Source organism: Topomyia yanbarensis, chromosome 3 (genome assembly GCF_030247195.1).
Source record: "Topomyia yanbarensis strain Yona2022 chromosome 3, ASM3024719v1, whole genome shotgun sequence".
NCBI lineage: Eukaryota > Metazoa > Arthropoda > Insecta > Diptera > Culicidae > Topomyia > Topomyia yanbarensis.
In genome coordinates, this window is record NC_080672.1 from 118,342,908 (window position 1) to 118,368,232 (window position 25,325).

General features: G+C 37.3%; 1 protein-coding gene across 2 annotated transcripts in view; it reads left to right on the forward strand.

The window, feature by feature from the left end:
- The first annotated feature begins 210 nt into the window (after window positions 1-210).
- Window positions 211-25,325, forward strand: part of LOC131693432 (leucine-rich repeat neuronal protein 3-like) — a 441,590-nt gene continuing 416,475 nt past the window's right edge. For both annotated transcript variants that reach the window (XM_058981234.1, XM_058981235.1), the window contains exon 1: window positions 211-1,347. The gene's annotated coding sequence lies outside the window, so the exon portion shown is untranslated. The remainder of the gene's footprint in view (window positions 1,348-25,325) is intronic.

The following is a 25,325-nucleotide window of genomic DNA, read 5'->3' on the forward strand; positions in this document are numbered from 1 at the left end:
AAGGATGCACCAAACTCGAAACTGCGAGAAGTGAGCTACTCGAGTGATGCTTCCGGCGCGGCGACATGTCGCGTGTGAGTTGTTTCACGGCATGTCGCATGACATTCCGAACACTGCCGCTTCGCTGCAGGAGCAATCTGTGCAATCGATTGGTTCGTGAACCGCTCCGTAGCATCGTAATTTGACGATCGTGCAGTCAGTAGTGTGGTTGCCATCGGGCTAAACGCGCGCCTGTTTTCCCGGGAAGTTTTATGCTACCACTTTCCACACCCGTCAGTTTAACGCACCTCGTGTTGACGATGGATACGTAAATTTCAGCACAACTCGGGAAAATCGATTGCCTAAGAGGACGAACTTTGGCTGAAACTAGATATCGTCGTTCCTCTACCGGTACCGAGAGGGATTGAAGTAACCCAGTTGGCAGCGAATTCGGTGGAAAGGAACTCGGAAGAGTGACGCTTTTCAGTCGAGACGTCAGTTTTGAAGTGCTTGTCTTCCGCCGACGATAGAGATAATTCGGATTTCGGTGAAATGTGATAGTGTCCAAGAAGCAGAAGCAGAAGTGAAGTGATTTGTTGATTGTGATTGTAGGTAAACATGCTCGTGGAACCTGAAACGTGAGCCGGTAGTGCTGATCGAAGTTGCGGTATTTTTGGCTGAATAGCAGGGAAAAACCTTTGTGTGAATAGGTGGAAAATTGGTTCTGCGGAAAAAATACGGCCAACAAGAAAAACACGAAAAGAAACCAATGTGGAAAACGAAATTTTGGTTCGTTCGTTATTCGTCGAGTGGATGAAGGTTAATTTAACAAATGTGATTCTGTGACAGTGCTCGCACGAGTGAAAGCAAGTCAGAAATAGAGTTTGCTGTTGGGTACATCAGAAAATTGAATTTTATTATCACTCTAACATCAAAAGTGAACTGCGCTCGAATGTGTGTCAACCAAAACATATTTATGCTGGTGGCCATCGGAACGGCACCGGAAAGAATGGAAGTCGTGGGTGGAAGTGTGTAGAAGAATGAAACCTATTCTGCGGCCGACACAGAAAATCCCCGGCGTGAGTGAGTGCTTAATAGGCTTTTACGGGTATTGTTATGCAAATATTATGTTTAACAAATTTCACGATGCAGTAAAAGTTTAGTGTGATTGGCCAGCGGCGTAACGAATTGTTGTGGATGTGAGGCGAAGAAGAAACCCCGAAACGAAACGACAGTAAATCACAACCTATAGGCGAAAGGATTTAAATCAATTCGATTGTTCCAAGTGGCAGAGCATGTGAAAGAAGTATTTGACATGCTGAAAAACAAATTGTAAGCGGAAATTAAAGATGCAGTTGGAGTGAGCGAGTGAGTGTTTATCAAAATATTAAATCTCGTATATAGTACGCGAGAGTACATACATATACTTGAGAATGTTTTTATTCTCGTGCTGTCTTGCAGTTGCCGTTCGAGATCGAGACTGTCAATCTTGTGCGCTCCCGAATCTTCGCGGGGATACAGATCATGGGTGGTTGCTTGGTCGTCGTGAACAGTGGTAAATTATGTCACTGCTCTGTCGGAGGGTCGTAATTGTAAGTGGGCTGCACCGATGAACGGTACGAGAACGAGGAAGTGCGATTTATGCGAATGACAATGTTGTTCTGAGACAAGAAACACGTATAAATGGTGAAATGGTACCACTTGGCATGCCATTTGTCTATCGTGGGTTTAAGATTAAAGGTTAGGTTTCCGAGAGGTCGTGAGATGCTATGTTATGGTTGGTGGCTTAATGGGTCAAACAGCAAGCAGTTTAAGAGAAATATTTGGCACTTATCGTGTGAAATAATGTAACATAATGCTTAAATCTGCTTTGAAAGTGCTGATACATTAAGAGCTATTAGTGTGTACTCGCTGAGAAAGAAGTGCTTTTTTTAAAGTCGTTCGACATGGTCCGTTGGACGACCTATCAACGTTGGACAAATGTAGAACCTTTGTACGATGTTGTTGAAACTTCTTTCTCAAGGGTATGGTTTGGTTGAGCAGTTTCCGAAATTATGAGAATCGGGTACTGACGAATCATTTCAAATTATTACAACTATTCATCATCTTTTAATATTATTAATTTTGTACCGTGTGAAATAGGGAATTGTTTCAAAATCCGCAAACCAAAATAGTTCATAATTTTACATAAAGGATTTAAATCGTATGACTGCAAACAAATCTAAACGACACCAATAACGCTCCTCATTTGATAATAGCAGCGATTTGTTTTACCATCGAATCATCTGGAATATTCGTATTCAAATTCAACAGAGTTGGGTGTAGAGTGTTGTGATTTAGCCTCGAGATAATAAAAAAGTCACGGGCACCTACATTCATTAACATCTGAAGAAAGAAGATAGAAAGCGACCGAAAACTGAACTAATAGCTGGAACTCTTTTAAATCAATGTAGGACAATCTCAACCTTGAAAAATTGTAAAAACTTTTCGATAGTGCGAGGTAAAAAACCCAAACCGGTGAAGAAAAATCAAGTTTTAGATAATATAGTCACATTTTATATATAGAAAAAGCTTTATAGTTTTATTTTGCTATTACTGTAACTTTACTAAAGTACACATATAAATTCAGGGAATGCAGTAGTCTTATTCTTGTATCGAAGCAATAAATATACAAGAATCGAACATATTTTTATATGGACTTAAAAGCGCTTTTTGTAACGGTTTTTTGAGTGACAGTTTATTGATTCATAAATAGGCTTTGTAGTATGTATTAGCAGAATAAAAGTAGGATAGACTGAGTGGAAGTGAATCACGTGGAACCCAATGAACGTAACTAATAAACCTTCGTTGCGCTTTCCATCTATGTGCTTAAATTTGCTACTAAGAACAACTCGGTCAACTTTCAGTGTAGAACCATGACACTTTCACCAAAATTTTTGAAAAAATGCGCCCAACAATATAGGGGAATGTAGTCAGTTGTCGGCACATTTTTGTTTGTTGCTTCATTTGCACAATATAGGTACATAAGCATACCAATGGATAGCTAATAACCGGTGGAAGATTTTAGTCAAAATGAAAAAAATTACTAACAACTTAGTAAAGTAATCTTTTTTTGCCATTTGCAAGAATGTGGTCGGTTGTCGGTACCCTAATAGCCGTAAGCTAAAAGGGGTACCAAATGTTTTTAAATCGGAATAACTTTTAAACCGGCCTAAAATATTTGGTAAGCTTTAACCTATCGAAGCTGTTATTTATATGGCTGCGTTCTGATATGAGATACATGACAATGTCAAAACAATAAATTAATGTTAAAGAAAAAGAGTAAATTAGACAACATGGCGAAATATTTTTCATTCCGATATTTTCTTGCAGTAAAATAGCTTTTCTACGTCATATGTCTCGTTCCAAAGCGTGTGAGAACAATTTTGTCAGCTTATAGCCTATATGTTTCTGAACTTAGAACTTCAACGTGATGGATAGTTGAAAGTTGGTCGATGATGTACAGCATTTGCATTGGTATACATATGTATGTTTTCATTCAGTTTGAATTCGCGCTCGTCGAGTTTAAGGTGGTTGAACCATCGGTTGTAACTGGTACCATGATAGTTATGTTATGCTTTGATTAAAGAATTGGTTTAAATATTTCAATTTGAATTTAAAATGAACTGTGACGTGGGGAGGAATATTTATATTAGTTTCAAGTCAGTTTTCACAAGTTTCGAATAAATATCAATTATAAATAAAGGTTAGATCACACTCTGCGAATTCAAATTGTACACTTTTTTTCAGCGAGGTTAAACAAAAAATTAAACTTTGGCAGAAGGATAATTTTATATTCACAAGCGTTATATTTATTTTTTTTGCGCTGTGGAAAATAAAAATTATAGATATATTTCTGTAATGCATCAATGCAGATTGGAACGATTTTATTTGCTAACAAATGTTCTCATAGCGATATGCAAAAAGAAAAGAATCAAAACAATTCTTATTGCAGTTCTGTTTCTAATTCGCAAAAACAACTTTGCTCTGAATATGCGATTTGATTTATACAAACGTGCTCTACAGCACTCTTTTGATGTGCAATTGGAATCAAGCGTGTAGAGAGAAAGAAAGAACGAGGAAATCGAAAATCCGGGTAGATATAGTTTGACGGTGCTTGTCTTTTCTACCTGATAAACTGGCTTATTTGTTGTCATCTTTATTGTGAGCAAATAGAGTCATATTTATCCAGAAGAAAGCAGAAGAGAGGATTGAAAATAACGAAGTACGCGCAAGAGGAGCATGACAATTTTTTGCTTAATTTTGTCTTCTTCCGGTAACATGATGCTGCCATGTGCATTAATGAGGTTAATTGAAAATTCACTGTTGATGCCATTTAATAGTCTGGTGTATTTCTATTTTTAAAACAATCCATATTTGGTTAAAACGTTATTTTGCTATTTTGGTAGTATTTCTATTGTTAGTCGCTAGCCATTCCATGGACTGAGAGAGCTTCTCTAACATAATATTTAGTAGTCAGACAGTTCAAACAAATCTGATTATTTCAAATTAGATCAAATGCATGTAGAAAAATAGTGAAAGCTTATCTCTTTTGAAACATTTATATTAGTTGTTGTTCAGCAGCGTATTAAAAATGCCAAATACAATTGTTTATTTGCTTCGGATAATTATGTGGACCATGAAATAGAAATCTGACATTTCAGCCTGGTAGGGCTTATTATACCATCCTACCCAACTATTCCACTAACCATGCATATATAATTTGGCAGACGCACACCCAATACAAAAATCTCTTGCAATAATTGCAAGCGACAATCACTTGCAAATAATGTTAGCATCGCTTGCAATTTTGCAGTTTAAGCCGCTTGAAGTTTTTGCAAGCACATAAAAACTATAGTTACTATATTCATAGTTAGGCGGAGAAACTGAGCGGAGCCAGTTGAACATGTCAAATACCGGAGCGAATCGAGTATTACGTCACACAACATGTTCTCTTTGGATGTTTATGGAAAAGGTATTGTGATTATGGTCATATTTATTTTACTCTTATCTTGTGTTATCGAGTGTAGAGAAACAAAAAGAACCATTTTTTCTGTAACAAGAAGAGATATTCGCACAAGTATGAAATCATATCATCGGATCTTCGAATTGATTTTTCTATTCGTGCATGTAAAGTTCTTACTTACGACGACAATGAAATTATTAGGCTAAAGCTTGAACAGTTACATGGGATGCCAGTGTTTTTTTTCCTGAAATAAGGGCTGCCAGTTTTCCGGCTTTTGTGTCCGCCTAACTGTTAATATAGTAACTCTAATAAAAACACGGCATCTCTTGCTATGCCTACATACGTTTCTTCAATCCAACTGTCAAAGGATTGCCACCAGATTCACGTGCCTATGCTGGTTGGTATAGCAACGCACGTCGAGTTTTTATTTACTGTATGCTTTTTATTCATTTCTCACCAACATCATCAAACACAGTATTGTTGCTTGTTCATTATACACGAGACAGCGTCGAATGGCGGATGTGCTGATCAGAGGCGACGCGTGGCTCCACAGTCAACCTGTTCAATGTCTCTCAAAATCGTCGGGTGGATCTAACATCTAACAAATATGATCAATAAAAGATGAGCAAAACAACTTTGTTGTCAAAACCCACCGCTGAATTGTCAAACAAACGTCTTGTGCGATATCTAATTCGGGAGAGTTACGCAGAAAAAAGGAAAAATATAGCATATCCTTGTAAGCAATCACTTCTTGGTAGTGAAAAAGATTTCTCAACTTAAATTTAAACAACACAACCATGTTTAAAGACGTTACTGAATATTAAGGTTGAACAGAGAAAGCGCAAAAATCGAAAACGAAAAAGCAGTTTTTTTCCATACCGTGCGTCAGAGATGCCAGGTACTTTTTTCAAATGTCTGCAATAATAATTTTAAAAGTCTGGGAAGAACAAAAATGTCAGGAAAGCTAGTGTAACCAAAAGCCTTTACATTCAAAAATCTATAAATATCTGCAACCAAACTAAAAAATCTGCAAATATCTGCGTCATTGAAGAAATCTGCAGCTTAAATTAAAAGTCTGAGAATTTGCAGACTTGTCTGCAAATCTGGCATCTCTGCCGTGCGTAAGATCTTCATAAAAATCAATCAGCAGTACTGTAACAACATTCTACATAAGCTGATTGATTTTTATGAATATCTAACACGCGGTATGGAAAAAAGTGCTTTTTCATTTTCGATTTTTGCATTAATAAATCATGCTATGATTCGAATTCACGTGCAATCAGTGATGTACCGATGGGAAAAATTCCATCTTCCCGGGTTTTTATTTTTGGATTTTAACTGGGTTTTTTCCCAAATCATTTTAACCCGGACGAAATATGGTTTTTTTCGTTTTATCGAATGTATAATGTTAATTAATTTTTTTAATCTTTCGGCAGTCGCGCTAGTGCACTGAGTGCACGCTGCTCTGAAAATCTAGCGAAATCGTCTTAGGGCACCAGCGGCTGCTCATTCAGTGGGCTATAAGCGCGGCTTCCGGAGGGTTAAAGAATCTTGCATTTACATTTGAGAGACCGAAAATAAAAGTCGCAAGGATAATACATACTTTGTAGAATCCACTCCAGATATCTTAGCATGTAAAAATCGAATATAAACATCAAGCGTAAAAATCGGACAGAGATCCTTGAGCATGACAATCGCTTAGAATATTCTCACCCGAAAAAGTCGGCAAGGATGAACCTCCAGTATAATTCGTTCAGAGGAAATTCCGTACAACGTTACATTCAAGAGTTGGATAAAGAAAAGTCCTTTGCCAGAACCGGATATACTTTTTTACGGTTTTTATTCTGTAGGACATAATCGAAAAGCTCCTGTCCAATTTTGAAACTTGAAGTTTAAATTCAATTTTCACATTCTAATATATTTAATACGGGTTTTACGAAGCATTTTCTGTGCCCAAACTACTTTTATTCTGCTTGTTACTCATTTTAGGGGTTGCTATACTTTTAGCGAAATGAGGTAGATATTCACACAAAATTTAGAAAATACCTATTTAGTTCGGTGAAAAGTGAGTCATATGCAGAATGCGAGTGGCCTTGACATACGTCATTAGTATGAACCGTAATCAGAACTCTCACAAATCACAATCCGATTTTTTTCGTTATCAGCTACATCAGCAACAGTAGAAAAAATGTTTAGTTCGTTTAGGTGGATTCACAGTAAGAAGCACAATCGACTTAGCCCAAACATTGAAAAGTTTTATCACTTATTTAACCACAATATTTGTAAAAAATGTTGGATCACCGCTATAACAATGATTCAGTCGAGGAAAACCATTCAGAATTCATATACATGCAAAACTTTATGACAATAATGCTCATAAATAAAATAAAAATGTTTGGATAACAATATATTAATGTTCAATTACCAAAACATCAAAAAATGCAAATAACCCAATCTTCCCCCGAAAAAACCGTTTTAACCGGGAAAAAACCTTGGGTTTTTCCCCAAAATTATAAAAACCCGATTTGGTACATCACTGCGTGCAATGTAGAATCTTATTTTTTACAGCGAGAATTATTTTTCCTTCTGTATAACATAGATTCATACGTTTATCAACCTGTTTAAAATCATCCATTAATTCTACTAAATAGAATAGAAATTCAAATGTTCCATATGCAATTCAATGAATCCATAGTTTAAAAAAAACCTCAAAAACTAAATGAGATCGTTTTTTTTTTCGAGTGATCGTGTACTCAAAGACTAACTGAACAACTACATAATAAACCTGTACTACGTTGCTTCGCACATCGCATCGCCTGATTGGAGCGAATCCTTGACCTTAAACCCTTCCAAACCATCAACTCCGCAACACCTATAGAAGTGTCGGATGAATTGTCGACCTTCCATTAAGTAGGCGAAGCATCATTATCCTTCCCCGTGAACGATGGAGATGGGGTCGGCCAGAACTGGTGGCTATCATGCTGTTGAGGTTTCAATATGGGTCGGATTACCATTTCCTAAGCAACTCTTATTAGATAATCAGCAGTCAAACATGATGAAGTCAATGTGTTTGACTGTCAAAATCATCGTCACAACGCAACGCAACGCAAACAACAAAAAATTTCTACTAAGCAAAAATAAATGGTTCATTATTATCGTTGAATCACCCAAATACATATGCGCTTATAGCTAGTAAGTCCCCAAGGGCAAAAACATCCAGTTAGCCTACCCATGAAAACCAAGCGTTCGACTGTCAGCAGTGAATGTACGGCACAACTGCGAAACGTACTCGTAAGTTATAAAGCGCTCTCGTTTAGCACACAGTGCTCCGAAGAGCATATCGCTACAATGCACGCTGGTTCAATATTTGATTTGAACCGGTGCAAAAGAGAATAAAAAAGCCGTCGCCCATGACACTCACGCTGCTGTTCCCGCCGTCGTTCAAGCAGCTGCTCCATCAAAAGCGTGCAGTGAGAGTATGAGATGCATGCATGTTTGAGGTTGAACAGGCGAAACCATGAAGACGAAAAATTTGCGAAATTCTATTGGAGATACAAGATTAGTTTATCGTTCGAATTTGAATGTGGAACTTACATGTTTAAAATATTTTTTTCCTTAATTTAAAATATTTTGCGTGCTATTGCAGTCAATTTGAACTCAAATGAGTTTCGGCTGGTCAGATTTGGCTTACCTGTTCAATGAACAGGTTGAACGTACCGACGCGTCGCCTCTGGTGTTGATTGTACGAGTTTTACCGCTCTGTTTTATGTGCAAGAACAGATTAGTGCTCATAGTCGGTGCTACGATGCGCAAGGGCATGAGATCGAATCTCTGGTTGCGTCCTTTACTTTTTTCATTAATCGTGAAATCATCCAAATGTTTATATATGACTTTTATCCACTTATAACTAACTTATAGCATGGTTGGATGGATAAAGTATTAGTTAGTGATCTGTTCGTGCAGGGCTCGTTTTTCAATGCCAGCAGTCTTTTTTATCTAAAGCATATTTATCACCATACATCACATACATCGCTAATAAATTGGCAAAATTCGTTTTTCCTGGTTCTTGCATTACATTCAAGGAAGCTTCTTACAATTTTTGCACATTACCAGAACGCTTGCAGTTTTAGCTCGTATTTATTGCATTAATGTAAGTAAATCTTACCGGGTACGTTTTGAGTGTAGATTTTGAGTTATGATGTACACCGCTATAAACCAGTTTTCGACGTGGCACCTGACTGAATAGACGAACAATCTTTGTATCGAGAAAAAAATTAAAAATTACAATTTTTACCGATAATACCTTATACAACCCCTTTAAGTTCCGACACGATTTAGACGATTCTTTCGTATTCAACTTTTTGCGTAATTTGGTCAAGCCTGTCCAGTCTTAACTTTCACAACTCTTTCATACCTTCTGCATATCTGTTCTATCACTAAGAATTAAACGACAATTCGTTCTACAGTGAAAATGCTAATCGTCCAAGATCTGATGGAAAAATATAAATAGTGAAACAATATAAGCAAGCTTCGATATCATTTGAATAACGATCAATATGAGAATATTTGTAGCGGATTGTTTATCGTCATATTTAAAAGTGTTACTTAGGTTGCATGACATGGCTTTATTTACAATCTTTTATTTAATCTTAGTTGTGAACTCTTTCGAATGCAGTAAAAATATAAATCAACTTCCACTTGCTTGGTTTTGCTTATTTTGTTCCATTTCTTTTGATTCCTCCTGTTAAAGTAACTAAAAAATTGTGGGCAAATTAAACAGCTTCATTCATTTTGTTAGCCATAAGTAAACTAACAAACGAAAACAGGTTTTTTTAATGCAACTCTGCAACTTATACAATTTCGTTCGACGGTTAGTTTCAAAATTATTCGACTTCTGCTAACCTGCACTATAACTGGTCGGTGTGAAGTCATACCGGACTAAGTGACAAAATATTGATATCGAGAAAAACGAGTTTAAAGTTTCAATCGCAGCATCCTTTTCATTATGATGGGAAATTTATTTTTGCCATAATTCTTGCTTATTGTTACATATTTTAAATCTGGCAAAAGTCGAATGTAGCTGATGTTATTCTTTATCCAGAGCTATCATTATCTCATTTTTTGATGTTTTGCGACTTAGTCCGGTCTGACTTAACACCGACCTACTCTTCGGCGTGGCGTTTGGAAATGAGCGTGTAGCTCCTTATAGATAGAACTATAAAGAATATAAAAAATGACATTTAAAACTCGATTGAACCTATTTTTTATACGGGATACAACTTGCTTACTTGCCCTCATATGGTTTGTGTTCAACATGGGCCATAATATTGTACATAAAGGTCAAAAAGTTGATTCAAATTATTGAGAGGTATGCAAGAGAAACATGGCGGCCTTTTACACTGTTTTCGTTTGGCTTCAGAATGCAGCCATTTCTGCAATGACAGGTACTAACGTCTTAGACCGGACTAAACTCAGGCCTAAAATCCAACTAGTTTCAAGCTTACCGCTACTAGTGGTGCAATTGTGCCTTTCTTATTTGTCCAAACTACGATTCCATGGCTCATTATGTTTAATACAATGGTGCAAATGTATACACTGAAACCTCCATTTACGAACCAAACCGGGGTTCGTAAATTGAATTAGTTCCTAAAACAAGTGTTCGTTATTTGGGATTTATTTCGTAAAAGAATTTTGCTTCACATTCTTATTAATATTCGTTGGTTGAGCAATATTCTCGATAACCCTTGCAATATAGGTATTTTTGGAACGGGCTTGACAAGTAGATGCTGAAAATGGACAATTTTGAAATCCAAGATGGCGACTTCCGGTTGAGCAATATTCTCGGTAACCCTAACAATATGGGTATTTTTGGAAAATGGAGGTTATAGAGAATTTATCTAAACCAATCAATCCCACTCCGAAAATACTAATATTGTTGAGGTTATAGAGAATTTATCTAAACCGGAAGTCGCCATCTTGGATTCCAAAATGGCTCAAGACATCGATTTCCGTCATGCACTCGTCAATCCTATTTCGAAAATACCCAACTTATATTAGTAACAATTAACGAAGAATACATAAGTATATAACTTCATGCTGTAATGTACGAACTCAAACTTTTCAAAAAGAGTTCGTTATTTCGAATTTAGTTCGTAAAAAAAGTTACGTAAATCGAATATTACGTAAAAAAGAGTTCGTAAATGGAGGTTTCAGTGTATTACATATTCAGTACGATTTGCACATAGTACATACAATGGATCGACAGCCACGATTTTGAGATACTATGTGTCGACACTGAAACATCGCTTGAAACCAGCGGCAAATCAAGGAGGAAGATCCGTTAAGAAATTTTAAACTAGTTATAATTTTAAAGTAGCAACTCCTTACTGAACACTTCTACCTAAGCCTATACAAGCCGGAATTAGGTTGACCTTTCTATATGAGAAGGCAAAAATGTGCCAAAGTTAAAAAAGTCAATTTTCGTATAATTTTTTTTTCGAGATTACATCAAATTTCAACGTTTCATGCATTTAAAAGTCATTTGGCATCCAAAATACAAATTCGATTTTGAAATTACCTTTACTCCCCCCTACTTTTCCATTTCAGTTTATATGGGAATTTGCTGCGTGGTCGCACTCTTCAATCCGTAACTCCGGAACCATAATTCCAATCAACAAAAAATTCAATAGCAGCCGATGGGAAGGTTGTACCTTTCATTTGAGATTAAGTTTATGCAAATCGGTCCAGCCATCTCTGAGAAACAGAGGTGATATTTTTTCCCACACACACACACACACACATACATACACACAGATATTTTCCGATCTCGACGAGCTGAGTCGAATGGCTTATGACATTCGGCCCTCCGGGCCGGGATTAGGTTGACGATTTTTAGAGCGATTGCATAACCTTTATATATGAGAAAGGCAAAAATTTAATTTAATTGTAGGGACTTTGCTAGATTTAAATTCCCACTCTTTTTGATTAAATCGTCGATATGTGTAGATCCTTTTCGGATATTCGAAGAATAGAAAATTGAGTCACTTCTCTCTCTCTCTCACAACATCAGATGTGAATACTAGTTGTTGCGAGAAGCGTGCTCCTTCTAATTTCTTCAAAATGGGATCAAAATTTGATCAAAACCAAAGAAAAGAAGCACATCCGCAGAGGTGCTCTCTTCGACAATACTTCGGCTCATGCCCAGCAAACCACAAACCCTATAACAATGTAGAAAAAGACTCGTAATGATGTCTACAAAGAGTCAAAATCGTTACGATAGTCCAATTTAGTCTGCAGAAATTAATTTGTAATCGCATATTACTAGAAACATGATTTAAATACGACATTTGGTTCAGAATCTCATTAATGTACCAACTAAATCGTGTTCAATCGGAGTTGTTCGTAGAGCACTGACAAGCTATAGACATATAACTATAAATCCTTAAATTTTTAATAATCGTATTTTTGCTCACATTTGATCGTATTTTACTTCGATCATTGTCAGATTAATAACTTCATAAAGTCATTGTAGTCGTTCCAATGAGTGGGAATAGTCAGTTAGCAATATAAAAATATGTACGACTTCAATATACATCACAATGACTTCAAAAAGTGAGATACGACTTAATATATCACAACATATAAGAAAATTAATTTAGAGAATTTACTTACGACTTATCCCATATCTTTGAAATGAAATTGCTGCATATATAGCGAATGTTTATCGGAATAAGGTTTCTCTACTTGAAGATAAGATATGATTACGAAACATTGTCACATTTGTAATAATTGAAATAGTTCTGTGTAGTAAGTTCTGTTCTACGCCTCTCCAATTGTCGCATGTTCGAATCCCATCTTAATATGAGTTGGATTTGGCAAATCGGTTCACAATCAGCAATTCGTTTTTTCTCCCAAACCACGCTTTTTACTACGTATTTTATTATACTGGAGATGATTCATGTGCTCGGTTACTGTTTTTATAATTAGATCTTCTTTACCGACGGATCAGAGTTAATCGTATATAGTGTTCCGGATTCGTGTACTAGTTATGCATATCGTAAATAATCTGAGATTGTTTCGCATATCCAATCGTAAATACATTCTCTAGAATCGTTTTCATACTAGAAATTGTCGCGCTTAACGTTCATATTGTTGTCAGAAATCGTAAATTTCAATAGCTATGTCCGTATATTGCCTCCAGTTTGGTCCGCGTATGCCGATTTTGTGCATTTTGTGCGACTTTTTTAGTTGGATATAAACACGTATTATTCAGTTGTTACCATCAGAAAGGCTGGCTGGGTGGTATAGAGTCTTTGAGTCTCAATACTTATCGAGTGCAAGCGAGATTGGAGAAAGGTCACTTTTCGATTGTGCTGAAGGATGCTCTGTTAAAGGATCTTCTAGGATATCTCCTTTCAATCTCTCCTAACTCTTTTATTCCCAGTTCATTTCAGTGGGTTTAGCCTAAGGTATGGCATTGTTTGGTTCTCTCCGGTTAACGTACAAATCTGTACCTGGATGAAGCAGAAATTGGAGAAGATAAGAGGATGGCAGGGGACTTTCGTTTTATTGTCGAACCGTATAGCATTCACTAGAATAAGGTATTCCTCTTCATTCCGTGGAAGTCTACGGAATAATTCAGGAGCTCTAATGTTTTGATGAGACTAGTTTCTCAAAATCCTTGTTTGCAGGCAAATTCTGAGAACTAAGTCGATTTCAAAGAAAATACAGCAGTAGTTTTGCAATATCGACAACCGATCTCTGGAGTTTCTGGCGATAACCCTGCTGAACTATGGCCCTCAACAAGTCATGGCGAATTTTTATAAACCAAAATTGGATTAAACCGAATTTGAACGACAATATCATTTGGGGGGTGTTGTGGTTATGTTATCTCAATATCTCCTCGGCGGTGTTGATATATCCGCACATCGAAAAGTGTTTTTTGTTCCCTTGGGAGAGAAGGATACTTCCATATTGTCTATGTTCTCTGTATCATTAATTTCCTTATCCCTTACCTTACCACTTCCCCAATCCTTTCCATCAGGGAAATGATGAAAAGAAAAATCATGACAAGCCACAAATCGCCGATCAACATAAGGAACGTGCCATTTGAGCCAGTCGCTACTGATTCCTCCACCAAGTCAGAATCACAATTAATACAATTTCACTTGCGTTTGGCATATTTCAAAGCTACTGACGCTTATGTTATTAGAGGCATTTTTTCTGGCTGCCTTTCTCGACTTCAAATCGGCAATATTCCGGGGAAAAGTCGAAATACTGTTTTCCATTGTTAAGCATTGGTAAACTGAAAGTTCGGTATGCACTGGGATCACGAGATGTGCTCGGAGTTGAATTGGCTGGACTTATTACTTTAGAAGTGATTTTTCAAGGTGACCTACAACCAGATACGAACAGTGACCCGGGGGGGGGGGCATAGTGTAGTTGGTAAATCGATAGTCTTGTACGCATCTCACCTGGGTTCGATTCCTAACCCATACTAGGGTTAGAAATTTTTGTAAAGAGATTCTTCCAACCCGAAAAAGAGGCGAATGACTCTTAGGTTAAAACCTAACCAATACAGAAAATTCGGTTTGGAGTGTACTCAAAAATTAGTTTATGTTAGTATGTGAAGCTGCACAAAGTTTCGTAGCGCAAGTAAACTGCAAACGTCAAAAATGAGGAGTGGCACTCAACCGGGGAGCTGTAGGCCGTTTCCAAATCGCTATGCGAGTGTCATCCAATTAAGCTGGATGTTTTGAATGTTATGAAAACTTTCAATTATAACACTCACAAGCTACGATAGTAGCTTTTTGATCGTGTAGGTTTTACACTAAATCGTGTTTTCGCTAGAGTGAATAACTACAACCGTTTATCAATTATTTGTATGATCTGTTATATGAACACCAAGCTAATTTCAAGTCATAAATAATGACAGCACTCGATAGGTTTATCACTGTAGTTTAACTTGTCACAAAACACCGAGGAGAAGGAAAATCCACATGGCGAAGTTCCGCCACCAGTGGCGGTGGCAACGACTAAATGATTTCGATGATCAGGAAAATTACCGGAGTAATTTTCCGAAACAAACTAAATCAATTATTCACTGTACGATGTTACGATGAGTCGTCGCTAGCTAGGATACATCTAGGTACCTATCGTTCGCCATGTACGTTAGAAGGGCAAAAGGAGAGACTCCATCGAAATAACCGACGAGACATGACACAACAAAGTTTTCTCTCTGGAACTCCAATCTAGTGATGGGGATAGAGATGCGATGATGGTAGGCGACGGACCGGTTTCGTGTCTGTCTGAAAGGAATACATACACAGACGGAAATCTAATTTCATCCCCAGTCAAGTTTTTCCCACGTTCGCTGTTCGCGCTGTAATTTTAGCGAACACTGTTTTACCGAAACAAGTGACGAACGATCAGCGAAAAAAGTGTGAAAACAAAAAGTGTATATTTTTGCTTCGTTTCAGGACAACGTACAATCCGTTGCTTGACACATGTTCGCACCCGTTCTGGGAAGGTGGAGTGCAATTTCTCCCTTTTATAATGATTTCGCTTGTGCAGCGTTAATGTAAATTGTTTTTGGAGAGATTTTCGATTGAAAAAAATAGCAGACTAAGCTGATCTAAAATATTTGTTTTTGTTTTTCTGTCTTCTACCTTGTTTTGTTTCTATATTTCTGTTTTGCTCTATTTTTCTGTCACGTTATATCACTGAAATGTTGTCCTTTAGTTTGCCTTTAACTTCGTTCTAAAATTACCGTATCCTTATTTTCCAGCACACAAAAAAAATCTAGCTCACTTTAACATTGCGTGCCTCTTGTACATTGCCGCCGGAAAAATTACCCAGCGAAAATTAATGTTAGCCCCCAAAATGTTCACAACTAAAGAAAAAAATAAATCCCGGAACCATTTCGCTTCCCGAACCGGTGTCCTTTAGCATATTTTTCCACCTACTTCCTGCGTAGCACTGCCGCCACCGACCCCGGGCGTACCGAGCAGGGACGAGGGTAATAAGTGTTGTTTGCGTGCTGCGGTGAAGCCGAAATAAATAAAGAAAAGTTCACGCGCTCCCGTTGGGCTTTATCGTGAGGATTCAGTGGAAGCTCCTAAAGCGCGAGAATTACCCTAAAGTGAAGCGAGTCTGGTGGCATTCGTCGTAGTCGGTTGGTTTGCTCTAGGACATTGGCACCTTTTTGCCTGCCTCGTGGGGATCATGGTCTGTGGGCAGGATTTTCGACAGCTTTTCTTTGTCGCTTATTTTGGGTTGGCTTCGTCAGCTGCTGGCTATTCGTATCAACTTTCCGGGGAGGACTAGGGGACTTATTTGAAAACGAACGGTTCCCAGATGGCTTATCCATTGGTGGAAAATTCATTTGCGATAACGGACGATACTGTTGGGGGTGTAGTGAGCATGGAGGGCATTTTTATCGAAAAAATGTAGCTGAAGATATAAGATTTTGTTTACGATGCTTTAAAATTGTTTTAATTTTTTCAGAAAAGTTTGGCATAAGTTATCGATTTATTTCAGTAGAATTTTGTACTGCTAATTCGACAATCTTTTGTATTTGATTCTCAGGGTAGAAGAAAAATATAGGATAAATGTAGCGATCCTACAAGCGGCTTATGAAACAAGCGCTATATCGCTTTACCACCAAACTTAGTTTCTTTTTTAATTATCCCAAGCAAACTTAACCTTGCTACTGTGTTTGAAAATGATGATATTTGTTGGCAAGTCGATCAAAACTCTATCTTCCTTATATACATATCCAAATACAAAGTTTTCTTGCCCATTCTAAAACAAAGAACCTTATCGCGTGACTACGAAAGCTCAATGCAAACCCCGCCTGGCACTCACCCGGACAGTAAGCCATTTAATGCCGCTTGATCCGATTCATTTGGTTAGCTGATTTATAGCACTTCCAATCATGGCGAAAGAATGAGCCGAAAGGAAAAACTTTCTTTTTGGCGAAGAAACGAATCGAATTGTACAATAGAAAGAGTTGAATTTTCTGCTTTGTGTAAATTGTAGTAACCCTTTGGAGGAATACTGCGGGGTATGGAAACTGAGATGATATGAAAACGAGTTACTCGGTGGAAACGCTCTCTGGCCGTAGCGCGTTGATGGTTTAAATCAAGAAACCGTAAATCCCAAATTGAATGAAATTTGCGTCGACAATAATTTAATTTTCGCTGCTCGGCTGATTGTCTGTGTCTTGTGGGGATTACTGCAGTAGACGAACCAGGTTCTATGCTCAATTTGTACTGAAAGAAGTTACCACAAAATGGCAACAAGTTGGCCACAATCTAATGTTCCATTGCTCACGTGAGTTCAATAAACCCCCCTCTTATTTTTTTTTCTCCAACAAAAAAAGTTCATTTCCTCCAACAAATCAACCCCCGTGTCAAAATATACTCAGAACGAAAGAAAAAAGAAAACTGCGGTTCAAAATGACTTCCTCCCGCAAAAGAAGTCGGTATAACACGTGCCCTCGAGAAGCGCCCCATGGGAGCTTTGTAACGAGTGAGATATCAATTTTGCTGCACCCCACCCCGCCGCCTCAGCCGGCAGCCAGAGCGCAGCGTTCGTTGGTGGCCCCGCTTTGGGGGTGGCAGCACTTACATATTCATACCTGCACACTAGCAGCTAGGGTAAAAGTAGATATGGAATAGCAAACAGTTTCCGAGCAGTATCAAAACACACATCACACGCTGACTGCCGCAATCGCCGGCAAGAAGCCTATAAAGCACGTACTTCTTTGCCAACTTCAGCAAGTAAGTGGGTACTGATCACCGTTTTTTCTACTCCTCTTTCGAGGAACAGTGGACGGGACTAAATGGAGTACCGGTGAAAAAAAAGAAACAGGGCACTTCGTGGAACAATTTATTGCAAGCGATGATGGTTTAAGAGAATTGTGAAATTTATTGTAAACACGATTTGTTTTCTTACGAAATTTGCTTCCGAGGGATTTTATGGGGCCATATATCGTCCTCACGTTATCCAGTTTTTTTTTTGATCCGTTATTCGTCTCGTCGAAGTACCACCGTTTGTTTGGGTTGGGAACCGTGCTAATGGAGGAATGTTTTGCTTGCTTACTCATAAGTATAAGGCTTTATGGAAGCCGGAGATGAGTTTTGATTAGAAGTGAACTCCGGTTCCGAAGCGTAAGGAATAGGATTGGTTGGTTTAATTATTTTGGTTTTCATTTTGGCAACCTTTGCGCCGAATATTCAAAGCATTACGCAACGTGCAATTATTACATTTACATTTCTAATAAAATTTAAATAACCAGGACAATATTTCCAGTTCCACACTAAGTTTGATAAATGCGTAGATTTAATTCACAGGTAACTTTTTGATTGGATTGTCATGACTTCTCCCATGTTGGTCTAATAATTGTTGTGTATATTTATTGAATGTACTTGGGTTTGAACTCCCAAGATTTGCAGAAAGCCCAGCTACATTGGGCGAAGGCCATGTAAGCTTTCTTGATTTTGACATCGATGTGAGCTGAGTCAAGAATTACTCCAACGAGCTTAACTTGATACGCGACAATAATTTCAAAGTCAAAAACCTACAACGAACGAGATCCGGTTCTAATCCTTCGTTGCCCAAGAAGCAGTGTTGATATTTTACTTGGATTACCTGATAGTCTAACATGAAGACACTATTGCTCAACACCATATATAAGGCTTGCTGTATCAAAAGTGTGTTAATGCAATTATCGGTGATCATTATATGATAATCATCAGATAATCATATGTCGGAAACCGAAGCTCATTAAGTTTCCTCAACAAGTTATCGGCGACAAGATTCCATAGAAGTAGTGACAACACATCATCTTGAGGACATCCGCAGACACTTATCTCTACTTGTCTTAACGATGAGTACAGATGTCGTTTGTTAAGTATTGCGTGTACCCAGTTCGTGATATATGAAGTAACTCCATTGCCTGCACGACCATGTTTTGCTTTCAAAATAGATTCAAAAGACACTTTGTCAAAAGCACCTCCAATATCAAGAAAACCTCTTTAGCTTGATTGCTTTTGCGAAAAAGTTTTTTCAATGATGTAGACAAAATCACGAATATAGTAGTCGATTAAACGTTCCAGTTATTTGAGAAGAAAGCAGGTCAGATTGATCGGTCAAATGCTGTTTGCCTGCTCGTAAATAAAGAGGGTCCCTTTGGGAATGAATTTTAGAGTTACTTCTCGCCACGCTAATGGAATGTATCCTATTGAAAGATTACAAGTAGGATTTTTTTTCCACATATGCTTGAAGTATTCATACTCTTTTTGAAGTAGGACTGGAATGATTCCATCCTTTCCCGGAGACCTATACGGAGTAAAATTTGCAATTGACCATTTGATCGATTCAGTTTTCACAATTCTACGAGCTAATACCTAAGAATCAGAACTACCAACAAAGAACTCATGGGCAGTCGTCAGTTATGACTCCACAGCTGAGTACTACAGCTGAGTACCACAGCTTCGTCAGACGTGTAATCACAATTAGCATTTCTATTCGAACTGACATGAAACTCTTTAGATATCTTATTTAATATACTAATCTCAGTGAGATTTGATACATTTGTGTCTACTGTATACTATGCGACTCAACGTAAATGCCTCCGACCCGTCGTCGAAAAAAATCGGTGTTCTAACAAACGATTCCTGTAGAAGCACGCATACTCGAAGCGGACAAGCTTCTTGGTATAATGCTACTATGAGTCAGTTTGTTTTATCAATCGTCGGAAGATACCTGTGAAACCTAGTCGCCAAGCCCTCTTCCTAGAAGTAATAGTTCATCGATTAGGGATACGATATGTGACGATATTGGCGTTTAAACGAACAAAGGCGATGTACTTATGATCAGATAACGAGGGTTATTGTTCGTTGTCATGTATTCCAACTCATGCGTAATACCGTCAGAGTAGAGGGTTACTTTATCACTTTTTCTCTGCCAACTCGTACAAATGTTGGGCGATTTCCTACATTAAGTATATGCAGATTGGTGCTACTTAAGTATTCCAGCAATACGTTATCTTTCAAATTGATATCTCGGCTTTTGCATCACTGCCGATTACGAGAGGAAACCTACATCTGCTACGGTATGATACAACCCTTTTGAAATCATCAGAAGGTAATAGTTTATTATGCGGCAAATATGCCGAACGATAGATGAATTTTCGGTTTATGCTATCAGCAGTGATATTGACCGTGACAGCACAAATATCGCGAGTGAGGTCAGACATAAGACATGCGTCACTAGCACTATTCGCAAGTATATATGCACGAGGCATTTCACGTGGATTTGTCATGCCATTTTAGATGAAAGCTACGCAAGCGGGGTTAAGTGGCTTTCCAACATAGAAGTTTCCTCTATGGAAATATGGTTCTTGAACCGAAACTATGGACGCTTTTCCTTCCTGCGCAAGGTGGGACCGATTCCTAGTTGCTGTTCGTTTATGCTGAAGATTAATTTGTGCTACTCGCTAACCATTCTCAATCACAGCACTACACAATTCATCTTCAGCACTTATTATACAGCAACTAGAAGATACTAAACACATTAGCTTATAATCGCCTTTAGCGAATCCCGAAATAGATATTAGAGACATTACTATTATTTGAATCTCACGATTTGCGAAGAAACAAACGTCCACTGGGTCAGAGTCCGCGGCACGGAGAAACAACTCACGATTGTTTTCAGTTGCCTCTTACGACATGTGAGCAGGAACTCAGTGGATGAATTCTTGGCTGAGATACTTTAATCCACGGATGCCACACGACCTCTAGGCTGGTTTTGTCCGTAGAAAGATAGTAGCCTGTTATCAAGTCACAGATTTTCTAAAAAATCTGGATCTTGAAATACAGTAGATGAAAAAATAATATGCTCACTTGTGCTACCTAGCGGCAGAATTTTATTTCAAACTATTTGGTCTTCCACAGCTCTTAGTCTCCTGAACAAGTTTATCGACGAGAGAACCCCCTACATGATCGAGGTCACGAGATATTTTGAACAGATGTTTTTTTCGAACTTCCCATATAGTGCGGTTGAATGACCTGATTTTATTATTACAAAATCATAAATTATTACAAAATCATAAAATTGTATGATGAACATGTTTTAATCTGTACAGCCGCAGCTTGTTGAGTTTGTAGTAGCTAGTGATCAGCCCAAGTTTATGTATGTTAATATAGTCATGGGTTGCTATTCTGGTTCCTCAAACAGTGGGACTAGATGGTTGTGATGTATTGATCATTATTCTCAACAAACTATTCCTTTTTATAGCGGCAAAGGCCATAATTCCTCTGAGTATTTTTTGGGAATTCGGGTACCAATCGGGTTTTGCTTCTTTGTCACATAGAAAATCGAAGTAATCGATGACAAAAATAGACAACAACAGCATCATACTAATTAAGCAAGGGTCGTTCGCCTTTTTTGGGTTGGAGAAATCTCTTTTGAAAAAATTCCAACCACATGTGCGGGGTTGGGAATCGAACCCAGGTGAGCTGTGTACAAGGCAATCGATTTACCAACTACACTATGTCCGTCCCCAAAGAAATGAATAAAACGAAGTAAAGCACATCACCATCCTTTTTTGTCACTTTATCTGTTTCCTCCCGCTGTTTAAGTTTGATATATGGACCACAACATGGGCTGTCGCCCCAGTCTTTCATTCACCGTTACAAGGGATGCTCAAGGAAAACCCAAATGGAAAGCATCTAAGGTGAGCCAATCTTTTTAATGATGTATGTCCTTCGGTGTCCTCGTCGTCGGTAGACTGTGTAATTGAAGTTGTTCATTTCGGCTCATGTGGTTGCTTAGCCTATAGTGTTGATGTCCGCATTTTTTTCAAAAGCAAAAATATCGAAAAAACAACACAAAACTCGTGTTCAGCACTATTTCTTTCGTAAAGGCAAACCTACTTGGTATTTTTTACATTGATTAAATGTATTGTACTGAGGACGAAAGACAATGCGTTTTCGCAAAACAATACGCGAAAACATAAATGACGCCGTAACTAATACAGCTGATTCACGATAACAGCCGGAATGACAGTCGTCAACAATGTTCTCTACCGTGTATCGAATTCTCACAAGATGAGCGACCTCTGCAGTAACATAGCAAAGATAATGGCCTATACCTATTATACTCCCATACCTATTTGACCCCATTCTATCCTACTTTTATTTTTCTTTAACCCTTTGCGACGCAGTGGGAAGTACACGTCCCACCTACTTCTCCAAAATTTTTATTGGTTTTCTAGTTAGGGTTGACATATAAATATGAATTCTTTCGTTTAATCAACTTTTATGGATGTAAGGAGTGCAACTAGCACAAAAATATGTGAATTTGTTAATTGCTTATTAGTTATGAACAATTTAAACTCGAAAAGAATGTTTTTACAATAAATTCGGCTGTGTCTGAACTAAAAGTCCTAGAGATCTATTTTTTTTTTGCAAGTATCTCAAACATAATGCATTTTTGCAGAATTTTTCGCTTCGTGTACGAACACGGTGTGCGTACACATAGGTTCGTGACAACAATTTTCTCTTTCGCACTCTTATCATTACTAGCGTTGATTCTTTTGTCATCTGCGAATCGTTCTCGTGTACACACCCGGTGTACGTACACGGATGTTAGAACTAGAGTTTGTTCATCGCAAACCTGTACATCGAAACGAAACATGTTTGAGGTTAAACGGATCACTTCATTTTTTACCTCATGCGCGATGACTATGATAAATTAAGAACGACTTATCTGTAATGGAAAAACCAACATTTTTTCTCTCTTTTGTTACAAAATGGTTCATTTTTCTGAAATTTTTCATTATGATTGACTTAATGAATTTAGAGTTATTAACCTAATAAATTTAGAATTATATTCAAAATAAAAATTCCTTTGTTTACAAAGAAACCATTATAATAAGAAATGATAGGGTCAAACTTTCATATCTATCAGTTTAGTTGTTGCCGAGAAATCTTGCTCAACAATAACCTGTTTTCGAAAGAATACGATATTGAGATATTTGCGTTTAAAGTTTCACGTTAATATTGGGCAATGTTAAAATAAGTCATATTCGACCTACATAGAGCCATCTATTCCGTGGTTATACTGACTATCTTCCGAACGCGCAGTAGTGTCAAGAATGTCATTTTGATGTTGACGATGTTCCATTCTTCGCTCTTTGGTAGCTTCTAGCCTCGTCCACCATTGCGACAAACTGATGGGCATTAGGACCACGAAATATTTCCAGTGCTTGAAAAATCTTCAAAATTTCAATATTCTATTTGTTGAAAATGCAAACGGAAGGGAAATATGCGATTTCAACTGGTAAACTACTATTTTTCAAGACGATTTGATGGAAAATCTCATTGCTGTTTTGTAGGAATCCGCCAACACATTTTCAAGCAACTTACTTTTCGAAAGATCATTAACACTAGCTGCACTAACACTAATGTACACTACCGGTCAAAAGTTTAAGTTCACTTTTTGAATTGTACATAATTGATTGGGTTTCTCAGTAGACTTTGTCAAGCACGTGCGACTTGACTATATCATGTTGTTACACGCCACTGGTCAGATTGTAGGAGGGGGTTTCAAGCCTTTGGGTGACGCGTAGATCACAAGCAAACTTGTTATGACAGGTTGTGTTCTTTCGATGCATCGAGTACATAATACGTGTATCATCTTAGTGCTGCGAGAGCTCACTCCAAAAATTATATTTTGAATCGCTTTTTTATATTTTTCCTAATTAAAATGTAAGTATGAAGATGCTTTGTATTTAAAATCGTAACTGTCGAAAAAAATATCTATTCAAATTGACCTAATTCGAAGACCTCATTATTGAAAAGTGAAAAAAATTACATATTTTATGTATCTATCGTAGAGAATAAATAATAATAATTAATAACAATAAATGAAGAAAACATTAGCTTTTTGAATATTACATTAACATTGTAAGGTGAACTTATACTTTTGACCGGTAGTGTACATTCTGACGAACGTTACCAGTATGAACGAGCATTCAGTACATATCTCAAATATATGCGCAATGTCATAGATCAGTCACTCAGGTCCCAACAGATCTTTGGCTGTTCAGTGCTATACCTACGGTTCCAATAGTCAGCTTCTTTATAGAAGCATTCTTCAGAAAAAGTACATTGAGAAATTACACCAAAAAACCCTTGGGATTTGTTCCCTTCATGCACAAAGTGTGGGTTTGCAACAATTTCCTGCTCAGGGAGAAATTTTCTGTTTATCTATGTTATCGTATGACCAAGACGCATTGTCTGAGTTAGTAAAACTACTTATTGAATAATAGGGCATTGCAAAAAAATTTTTTTTTTGAATTCTCAAAGGCCCCCCCCTCTTATATTGTGACAAATGTCAAAGTAAGCTCAGATGCCAAATTTCACATCATTTGGATAATTTTAGACCCCCGCCCACTTCGCTTGAAATTTTTTGAAATTGGTACTATGGGAAAATATGGAGGAAAAATACATTAAATGCTATAACCTTTGAAGTAGCATTCAGAAAATTACAATTTATACCTGTTTTGGAAGGAAATAATCTTAGTATTTGAATGGAGATAATTTTGTTTCTAGGAAAATACGGGAAAGTGGGGTACTGGGTCATTTTGGCCTCAAAATCCCCGAGTTTTAATATTTTTTCTGCTCCGTGATGCAAATCATACATGTTTTGTAGTTTTTCTAATGTTAAAAAAAATGTCAGAAATCGATCGGAACCCTTTTGACCTTAGTCCGAATACGAGAAGTTGGGGTTATAGGGCTTTTTGTCATTCATATTAAATTTTATCATTTTCTCATGCATATATCTCTATTATTCTTCAATCAATTTTCATAAAATGTAACTTGTTGAACGTATAAAATTCTGGGGAATAAAACAAAAATAAAAACGTTAAAGATAAAATTCAGAAACATCAAACTTTTTGATATTTACTCTACAAATCTCATTATTTCATTATTTGTCCTAATACCTCAACTTCCCCTATTTTTCCAGGAACGAAACTTTCCTCATGTGATCCCTAAGCATATTTTACACTAAAAGTAGTAAATTAAATAAGAATTTTGTTGTTAAATGGAGTTAAAATGTGCGATTTTATGATAAAAATGTGAAATCGACACTATATGTCTGATAATTTGATGTTCCTGAATTTTACCGGTAACGAATCTATTTTTGTTATAATCATAAGGATTTTCCACGTTCAACAAGGTATAGTTTATGAAAATTGAATGAAGAATAATAGAGATATATTCACGAGAAAATGATGAAGTTTAATATGAATGACAAAAGGCCATATAAC